The sequence below is a fragment of the Blennius ocellaris genome (assembly GCF_963422515.1).
Source record: "Blennius ocellaris genome assembly, chromosome: 18".
NCBI classification, from domain to species: domain Eukaryota; kingdom Metazoa; phylum Chordata; class Actinopteri; order Blenniiformes; family Blenniidae; genus Blennius; species Blennius ocellaris.
In genome coordinates, this window is record NC_137667.1 from 3,303,540 (window position 1) to 3,314,622 (window position 11,083).

Genomic DNA, 11,083 nt, shown 5'->3' on the forward strand with positions numbered 1-11,083 from the left:
GGGAAAGTGTGCAAAGTAGAAAAAAAAATACAAACCAATTAATCATAAATGCACTAAGAGCTGACGAAATAGCGAAACGTGATCGCATGATTACAATATGCTGTTAATTGTTTGGTCATGGGAAGTGAAAATCATGAGTTCCCGGCAGCTCACCATTTAAATAAGTCATAATTGCTCACTCAGTGATGAAGTGACTCAGTAACGCTCGTCTATTGCCCTCGCCTGAGTCACGATATGAAGTATATTAAGTGTGCTTCAATAAATCTCAATTCGAGGGCCATTCTTTCTCATTTGCGGCCATTGTCACGAGTCAGCATATCCCCCGTGTCACTGCTATATCATTATCTTGTTTGGATTACACGTTTCTCGCTCCACACATTAACGTACTTAAAGGGACCCGTGAGACAGACGTCGGTAGGGGGTTTCGCTTGCGCCTCGGCATTTTCGGTGGAAAACACTTCAAAGTTTAAGGACGGGTGTTTCGAATTTAACTGACATCTTAATCCATTGCTATTGGCTGCAGAATCAGGAAACGCCCTCAAGTGCCGGCTGAGTCATCCCACATTTCACTAAATGTTTTTTTCTTGCAGGAAGAGAAAAACAGGGAAGTTAATGAGAAAATTCAGAAAGGAAAAAAAACAACAAAAAAAAACAAGAACATCTTGATGGTTATTTGGCAGAAATATAGACATTAATGAAGCAGAGCGAGGACAAAAGTGTGTATTTTCTTCAAGCTAATAATTGTATTGACAGCATTTATTATATAGAATAATATAGAATAGAATAGAATAGAATAGAATAGAATAGAATAGCAGTCCCAGAGGGAAATGGCTGTGGCTGCCACATGCACTATCCGTCCAGTTTGGGGTTCGGTGCCTTGCTCAAGGACACAGGAGCGGATGAGGAGTCAAACCCGCAACTTTGCTAATCACGGAGAGGACCACTCCACTTCATATCTGCTGGGGATTTTCAGTGTTGTCAGTTCACTTCACCAGCTGTTGTTGCTGTTCATTATTTGATAGGTAGCGATGGAGCTCAACTCCTCTATAAATAGAACGTGAGATTTAGGCTCAGCCTCTAGTGACGGCAATAATTACGACTGGAACGACGCAGAGAGGGGAGGGGATGAAGCGTGAAGAGGGATAAGGTGTTTGTGTAAAAGATTGGAATCATGGAAATTCAGACTTTTATTTATTTTATTTTATTTTTACTCCCAGTTGTTCACGCAACAAATGTTTTGTGTTTGCATAAAAATGTTGGACGTAGCCAGCAGGGTGACCATTTTAGTGTAAACGTGCGTCGTTTTCAAAACGTTGTCTTGAATGAACGTGAAACTTAGAGCACATCCACGTGAGCCAAAACGATCTTTCTTCTCCCCGAGGTTCTAAAAATATGACCACGACTCAACACGAGGCTTCAGGGCATGTAGTACACATACCAGGCCTTTAGGGGGTGCTGTGTCACTAAAGTGAGTCACAGCAGCCACATCCCTCTGTATTCTTGATTCTTGCTCATAAACCTCTATATATTCCTACTTCTATAGGTCTAGGGCCGTGCTCTTCCTGCTGTTAGCATCATGTAGCTTTATGCAGCTCACCCGGAGCTACTGGTCCCTGATTATTGTGGTAATTTGATGACATCACAGACCGCGGTGGGGGGAGAGGGGGGCGATTACGTCATCTTTTTTCACAGATGATTGTTTTTGCTATATTTTGCTGTCCACACCCCAGGGGGGTTGGACGACAAGAGCCGGGGTTTTATAATTTCCCCACTCTGGGACCCGTGTTGAAAAAACCCCCAGTTTTTATGCTTCTGAAACACAAAAACAGCACGTCTCGGTGAACCGGTTTCATGGTGTGGACGGCCCCCGAGATCATTGTTATTTCTATTTAAATTAGCGTGACAAAGTGTTCCTTATTGGCCGCAGTTCCTTGGATCGCTCCACTTTGCCTCCACCGAGTGACTACTGAGGTCTGGACCCTTCATTTTGATCCTCGCACACTTGTTTACAATCCAGCCCGGACATCATTCTCAAGGAAATGTTGATATTATCACATTCCTATGTATCTCTGTCACTTTGGAAGTATCCGCGCTAATCCATCACCAGCAGCACGGTGACAGGGCTGATAAATTTCGTCTTGGCCAGTTTGTCAGAAGTCGACACCGACACAGGCGGTAAAGCGACAGAGATGTATTGAAGCTCCCAAGGAGATCTGTTGCATCTCTGAGATGTTTTGTCTTCTCTGTACTGTCACAGCTAAATATAATCCCATTAGAGACCTGGTGTACTGTATATCTTGGCGTCGGCTCGGAGAAAAGCAAAGGGAGCCTTCCAAAGGCGTTATAAGTTTTATCCCATTTTTGAGACGTACCCTTCAAACAGTCGCAGGGAGAAGTTATGAATTGCCGACTTGTGTTTATAAAAAAAGACCCCAGTGGAGTTTTTTGGGTCGCATTAATGCAGGAATGATATTATGAGTGAGTGCCAGTTGTACTTGTGGCGGAATGATGACACATTCTTGATAAAGGATCACACTATTCTTTTATTTGACAGCAAGAGGAGGTCGTGCACCGGAGCGGAGAGCCGGCAGACGTGGACGTAAAACAGCGCGTAAAAGACAAAACAAATTCCTGTAAAGTTTGGCCGTTTTGTAACCGAGGTGATTTGTTAATTCTTTACAAAGTAAAGTACTTTACAATATTATTTGGTGCAATTCTAACTGTTCTTTTAAAGCTTCTTTGCCACGCAAAACACACAGTGTACTCACTGTATTTATATTTTGCAAGATTAATAGCGTATTGTTCCGTGTGTGCATTTGTGTGTGATTTCATTGCATTAACAAACAACAGCCCCCACTAGTGGCCGGGCCTGCTAATTACTTGTTTCCAGCGTTCTTGCAAAAGCAATGCATTTTAACTTGAGTATTGCATGAGTACTTTGAGTACTCTCCGATGCCGATACAGAGTACTTAAATTTACGTAGAATAATTTTTCAAAATTGTTATGTCTTCAGTGTATCTTCCTACATAACCTCCGACCTTCTATACATGTACCCACCGAACACACACGGGGGCGCTATAGTCAGTTGCTAAGGATAACTCACATATACACTACAATACCCACAATGCCTTGTGTCCGTCTAAATTCCGACAGCCCAAGTGGTATGCCTGGTATACTGATACACCGATGCCGATACGGGTATCGGTATCGGTATCGGTGCATCCCTCACGGAAACCACAGAAAACATTGTAGTAGCTATGCCAGACCTGAAGAGGCGCTGTAACTCCACCACGGGAATACAGTGACAAAGAGAAGAAGACATGTTGGTAGGCATGACAACCAGGATTTTTTTTCGCTTTGTGTGAATCCAAACGCAAATACACCCGTCCCCATGTGGGCGGAGCCACACAAAGAGATCAAAGGGTATTTATTGAGGTGGACTTCGTTGTCCACTTGGATCAGACGTATTGGTTCGTTCGGCCCGGGAAGAGATTCACTCAGGCGCGAGGTGCAGAAGGAATAATTTCACCCGCAAAAACGATTCAATCACGATATGCGTTGACGTCGTCAGCGTAAAGTTGTGTGTGTGCGGCGTGTATACCTCGGGAGCTTGTGTCTGCAACCGAACAGCAAGGTTGACACGAGGCTGAGGAGAAGTGTGAAGGGCATCGCACCTCAGGAGGAATGACACACACACACACATACAGTACACACAAATACACCTCCTCTCCTTCCCTTTCTTCTCTCTCTTCGATGACTCATCCCACCCAGGGACAGCGAGCGAGGGAGGGAGGGAGGGAGGGAGGGAGGGCTGGAGAGTGTGAGAGGCGACACAACAGGAGGAGAGGAAAGAAGCTAGTTTAATAGATTCACAGTGAAGACATACGGCATAAAGCGTCTCCTCATTGACCTTTTTTATTTCCGCGCCGCGATAATGCCCTCCGTGGGCGTCGCTGGTTAAAGTGACCCGCGGCCCTCTGACTCCCAGCAAACGTGTCGGACCAACGGCGATTCCCCCCCTCGCCGTTCTTTGCCGTGACCTCGCCGCCGTCCCGACCGGCCCGGCGACACGCTGAACTTCTGCGCTCGCTTCGTCGTATCTTAACGGGGAGATCCCGAACTTCGCCGGCGCACCGGGTCCCTCTCACTCATATAACTCCTTCCAAATCCCCTGGTCTCCCATGTCTTTATTTCATGGTGTGGGGGGGGGGGGGGTGGAGGGGGGTATTTGAGAATAGACTCTTGAGGAGTCGGGGATGTTGTCACAAGAGGTGATTATGCCGCATCGGAGGAGGTACAGTATTGAGCCGAGCGTATCGCTGAGCAAGAGGGAGTGTTGCTGAGGGAAACGTCGGTATTGCTGACGGCTGCAAAGTCCACAGACAGTTGAGTCCGTCAGGTCCCGTGTGTCTGTGGTGATACATACAGCATCCCCCCCCCCCCACCCCCCTACACACACTGCACCATTAGTCCATATGGTTGGAAGGCATACCCTTGTTTTCAAGGGTACTTTTTGGTTGCACGTTCATCCATTGATTCGATGGTTATCTGCGCTATCCGTGGTTACATTCCAATAAAAAAACTAAAATAAAATTCAAAAAAAGCCGAGTTCTCATCTTTGAAAGGGCAAAAAAAAAAAAAAAATGTATCCACAAGAAACCAGACTGTGGTCAGTTTGTCTTTCAAACGCCCAGAATCTCACAAGTTTTACATTTTCATTGGGAAACGTTGTCGTGGAAACGGCCCGATTGGTAACCAACTGACCGCCAACGCACAACTTTTGGGTTGTAAAACCCATGTTTGGATATTTTACACACATGTGGCTCCATTTACTAAATGTTTGCACACAAAAAAATGGACACAAACATAACATTTCATGCACATTTGTGTGAAAGCTGGTTTACCTGACAGTTATTGTATATTGCGATTGTCTGTCTTAATTGTCTTTAATGTGTTCCTTTTGAACCCAATAATCATTTTAAACTGTTTTAATTTTTTTTTTTTTTTTACTTACCGTTTACCCTTTTTATTGTTTAAATGTAAAGTGTGTATTATATTGAAATTGGCTTTATTATTTATTTTTCTTTTCTGTTTTCTTTTCCATTTTTTCCATCTACTTTTAATCGTTCCTTCATTCGAAATAAATAAATAAATAAATAAATACAGTACATTATGAATTAAAAACATTATTATTATTATTGTTATTATTATTGTGTAATACACACATATCTATTCCACTTCTTCGTCACCCAGGTTTGACCTTGTGGCAGATTTTTCTCGCCGTGACCGTCTTAAAAGTTTGCTAACTTGTATCCGCCAACGCGTCGCCTCTCATTTAATCTCGGTTTTATGGGGCTCAGGACACCATCCAATCAATCCAACGATGAACTCGAGCGAACGAAAAGCTTTTAGATCGTTGTTGTGTGAACGGCACCAAATATAAACCCTCATTTGAACGATGAATCTAATCTGAATAATACAAGGTTTCGAATCTGAACGGCGCCGTAATGATTCGTGCTAAAGACTGGACGTCGTTTTGTTTGCGGGTAAAACAGCGTTTCTCATGCACAGTAAAGTTTGAAATGAGTTTCAGACAATATTCAAGGGGGGGGGGGGGAGGGGAGGGGTGGAAACGCACAAGTGGGACCCTTCTCATTCACTGTGGAAGCATTAACTGAATTGATTCGTGTTAGCGAGGATCAATTTCCTCGTCGGTGTTTACTGCGGTGTGACGTTCCAATTTAATGTTTGAAAATGACTGTTTTTTTTTTTTTTTCCTCCCCCCCCCCCCCTTTTCCCTTTGCTCTCGGTCATCGCCGCCACTCTCAGCAACGGCAGCAGGATTTCAGGTCCTGCTAGATTGCCTCAGATAATGCAATGCTCTCAGGCGAAGCAAAGGTGTGTGTGTGTGTGTGTGTGAGTGTGTGTGTGTGTGGGCTTGCCCACCTGGCAGCCTTGCCTACCAAGAGATCCAAACGGTCCACCATCAAGCCCAAACAAGCCTCCAAACAAACACCTCAGGAGCTTTTTTTTTTTTTATAAAAAAAAATGTTTTGTAATTATTGGGCCGAATCAAACAAACCATTTGCTCCCATCAAAATAAATAAAAAAATAAAAAATCTATTTGCAGTGAATTTTCAGAGAGGATGTGTAACAGCTGGGTGTTAATTACTGAATATGGTGGAGGAGCTACATGGTCACAAAAAAAAAAAACACAAATGACTTGGCATTGCTGCAGCGGCTGATTGCAGACACTCGGAGGTTATGATTAAAACTCCTCGCGGAATTAGAGCCAACATGTTTCTACTAGCCCCCCCCCAAAAAAAATTTAAAATAAAAATCACTCATCAATTACAAAAGCTTTCCAAACTTCTGTTTTCTTTAATCTCCTCGGGGTGGTTTTGGTTTTTTGTAATTTGATGTTCGCTTGCAAACATAGCTAGTTTATAATCTGTTTTATTTTTATTTTGGCATAAAAAAAAATGCTTCTAGGCTCTGTTTACATGACAACGGCGCTTCGACTGCAACTTTTTTGAAAACTGTTTCCGTGGAAACGGAGAAAACGCCACGTTTTCAACAACCCAACTTGGTCGTTCTGTGTAAAATGGACGCAGTTTTCGAAACATCGCCGTGTAAAAAAAACACTGAACTTTTCTGGAACACAAAACGAAGTGTTGAGTAAACGGAGTGTAAAATATCATAAAGTTTCACCTTTCCAGTAGAGAAATGTTTTATAATTTGGATTCTCTGAAATAGACATTTAACGCTTTCATACACTTGCACTTTTGTTTTTAGCTCTACAAATTAAAAGCTGACTTTTAGCTTGAAATCTTGCCAAAAATATTCTTTCATCTTGATCCTTTTCGTTACGTAAAGATTTGATTTATTGAAATGTTGTCCAACGATCAAACGTATGCATGCACACACATTTAAGCTCCGTCTACTTTTACTTTTCAAGTAAAAATGGAAAAAACTTTGTTTTCGATGTCGGTTTACACAAATTACACAAATCCGTAATTTTTGCAAACACCTCCCAAAGTTGGAATTTTTCACAAAAAACACTCTGTCTCCATGGAAACGTTGGGAAAAACACAACTTTTCAGAAACGCTAATAATCCATTTCCTTCAAAGTAAGAGTTCAGAAGCTAAAGGTGGACATACCACATGTTTGCGTAACATCAGGTTGTGGGAATTTCCCTGTCGGATTTATTTATTAGAAACAAATTTATTGAAGAATACGAAGAAAAAAAACAAAAAAAAACCCAAAAAAACAAAGAAAAGGGACATTTTTTCAACAATAAAGCGAATTCAGTCCAAGAGATGGAAAAGTTTCCACAAATATGTCGTTGGTGGGAATTTGTGGGTGAATTGAAAAGTTGCCGAAAAATCTTATTGTACATTTTCTGGGGGAGAAACATCCAATTACCACTGTTGAATTTCTGCGAAGTAAAAGCTGAATAACTTGCAGCTACGGTTTGTATTAAAATCGCCAAACTTCTCCATAGCAACAGCAGGATATGGCTCAAAGCTTTACTGGTCCTAAGAGCAGAGCATGAAATACATGGAAATAAATTAAAGCGAACGGAGACGGACGGCTCTGAATGTGGAGACGTCGAAGTTCATGAATGACTTGGGGACGATTCGGCAGCGACACCCCGCCTCCAGCAAAGCCCTCGATCACAGTGATAGAGTGGGTTTTTAGCTCTGTGTCTGAATCATTACCAAAAAAAGAAAGAAAACCTTACAGATATTGGTGAGAGGAGTAAGAAGAAGTAGAAAAAAAAAAAAGGTCGCTGTGTGGTGGTCGGATTGTAAAACCCTGGCAGGACGTGACAGCCAGCGGCTTGGAGGCTCCGGCCCAGCCAGCTGCTGGGAGCTGCCGTCAACCCAGAACGGGAAGGCATTGGCATGGGAGGGGGGGGGGGGGGGGGGGGGGGGGGGGGGGTTAAGACCCCCCCCCCCCCCCTTCAGCCTGGAGCCCTGTGAGCTCTGCTCAGTGGAGGGGGGGCACAAGAGCCCAGCAGGCCCACAAGCGTGCCGACTGTGTTCTTGTAGTAAGTTAGTGTGTCACTTTGTGTGTGTGTGTGTGTGTGTGTGTGTGTGTGTGTGTGTGTGTGTGTGTGTGTGTGTGTGTGTGTGTGTGTGTGTGTGTGTGTGTGTGTGTGTGCGGGCCGACGCCGGCAAGATTTATAATGTCGCACGCGTGTGTGAGTGCGAACGTGGATTCTGTCGCCCACTGGGCCTCACACACATTCCAAAATAAACGGCTCCCGCCGAGGATTACTATCGATCCGTGTGGAGGACTGGGCTGCATTTGGAAAGAGAGAGAGAGAGAGAGAGAGAGAGAGAGTAAAATACCTCTCTCTCTCTCTCTCTCTCAACTCAACCTGTCTACTGAGGAATGTTATGTGTCTGCCTGTCTGTGGAGGAAAAAAAAAAAGAAAAAGAAAAAGTGTAAGGGATGATTTAGAAACACAGTCCACTAAAGTGTTACAATGACAAACCGCTGCTGGCTGTCTTTCAGACATGTGAGACCAAAGTGTGTGTGCATGTGTGTGTGAGTGTGTGTGTGTGTGCGTGTGTGTGAGAGAGAGTGAGAGAAGGATTGCTAGAAGAAGACGGGGGAGACTCTTACACCTCCTTCTCACTTATTCTCCCTCTCAGAAGTGAAAATGTTTTTTCTTGTCAGATTTCAAGGGGAGACGAATCAGAAGGAGGAAACACACACACACACACACACACACACACACACACACACACACACACACACACACACACACACACACACACACACACACACACACACACAGTGGCTACTTGATTGACAGCTAGCACTCCGGCCTGTTTCCTATCACACACGATGCCCCCCCCCCCCTTATTTTTTAATTTAAAATTTTTTATAAAATCTACAAAAAACAGTTCAATTTACATAGAAGGCAGTGTGATTTTTTTCTTAATGTATTTTTTTTATTACCTTTTTTTTGGGGGATGTATTTTTTTAGTACCTTTTTTTTTTGGATGTACTTTTTTATTACCTTTTTTTTATGTATTCTTTTAATACCTTTTTTTTTTTTAAGTAAAAACATTTTTAAATACCGTACAGTCATCCCTATGTGCTTTTACAGAGAAAATAGAAAAGCCCAACGTATCCACGTGAGCAAGAAGGCAAACGCACTTCCATCCATCTCCACCGGGGGAGACGTTGAGCCGTGGCGCCAAACACCCTTCGGCTCGTTTTCCTAAAAGCTCGTCGACACGTCGTTTCTGCCGTTTCCCTTTACCCCCCCCCCTGTCACTTTAATTATCACCCGTGAACTCAAACAAACCTAAAAGTGGTTCAGGGAAAGCACCAGCGTTTTATTTGACATAAACTGAATTCAACCCTTCGTCGGGCGAGGAACCGGCCACTTTTTGGGAAGTCCTTCATAGTTTACTTTCATTTTTAAGTAACTGGGGAAGTAACACATGTCCTGGCCTGTTCGCTGCTTCCAGCCCTCCGAGGGAGTCGTTCTTCAGAGTTTATAAACTGGACTCAACAGGACCTTTATGTCCCGAGCGCTGAGACTGTATATGGCAGTGAGAATGTCATTATGGATTCCTCCCCGACAATGCTCGGTCTTTATTTCAGACCACACTGTCACGCATAAACCATTTACTCGTTGCACAGCAGCTGTCCTCGGCTCTCAGCTTCAGCTTTCGCTATCGCGAAGCAGAAATGATTTTAAATACAGGAAAACGTGAGGTATTACAGTTTATACACACTTTTTTTTTTTTACAGGACCTAAAAAAATACACCAAGCTGAAGCTAAACCGACGTTTCTTAACAAGTATACATGAAAAACAAAGTGTTTATATGATATTATACATGAAGTGAAGTTATCTAAAGAGGAAATACAACCGTTGAACTTTGAAAAAAATGGACCCGGAGAACATTTTTCCAATGGAGTACAAGAAAAACTTTACTTCACTTCTTCTGTGGACAAAAAAAAAAAGCAGAAGAGAGGTTAACGCTGCCACCTAGGGGCCAAATGAGTAATGAGTAAAGTATTTTTTATTCAAGATAATCATTATTTTTGCTTGCAAAACCATTAAAAAAAAATTGTAACATAAAGTTTGATATTTAAATCACTCGATAATGTGATAATATCCTCTTGCTAATACAGTATTCTACATTCTGCTAACTATTCAGTTGTGAAATATTCCCTGTTGCGTCGTCTCGTAAAGCTACAACCACAAAAAATGTTCAGTTGCGAGCAATTAATAAGAGTCGCATTGTGAAAATTGCTTTCATGTTGCACTTTAATGCGCTCCGTGGCAAACACAGACTTCTCCCTCATTTCGGCCGTGTTACTAACAGCCTGTAATCTCCGAACTCTTAATCCCGCCACGGCGACTACTGTAGTTCATTTGTTTCCGCGTTGTAAAGTCCAGCTGGATCCAGACCCAGATCCACGAGCTCACGTTGGACCGGTCGCCAGGGACAGGTATGAACGGGTAAATATTATCCGAGTGTATAAAACTCCTGCAAGCCGTGTTAAAATAAAAAAAAAATAAAAAAAAGTCCGTGTCAGGCCACGGGGTTATTATAGCCTCATGAAAAGTTAATGTGTCAATTTCCCAGGCAGCCAGAATTGTTTGCTTTAAGAGGAGACATGATGGGCTCGGTGTCCGGACTCATGCTAGAGCGGCCGAGAGACGACGAGTCAACATGTTGCTCCTGTTGATGCTGTTGTTTGCATAACGGAGTGAAGGGAGGTGCTTATTATTATTATTGTTATTATAAGTAAATACGCCGTAGCGCCGCGTCGTGTAATAATGGTGCAATATGTAATAATGGAATACGTTTTCAACTCATTGTGTAGTAACTTGATACATTTTGGAATAATTTGATGCATTTTGTAGTAACTTGATACATTTTGTAATAACTTGATACATTTTGTAATAATTTGATACATTTTGTAATAATTTGATACATTTTGTAATAATTTGATACATTTTGTAGTAGCTTGATACATTTTGTAATAACTTGATACATTTTGTAGCAACTTGATACATTTTGTAGTAATTTGATACATTTTGTAGT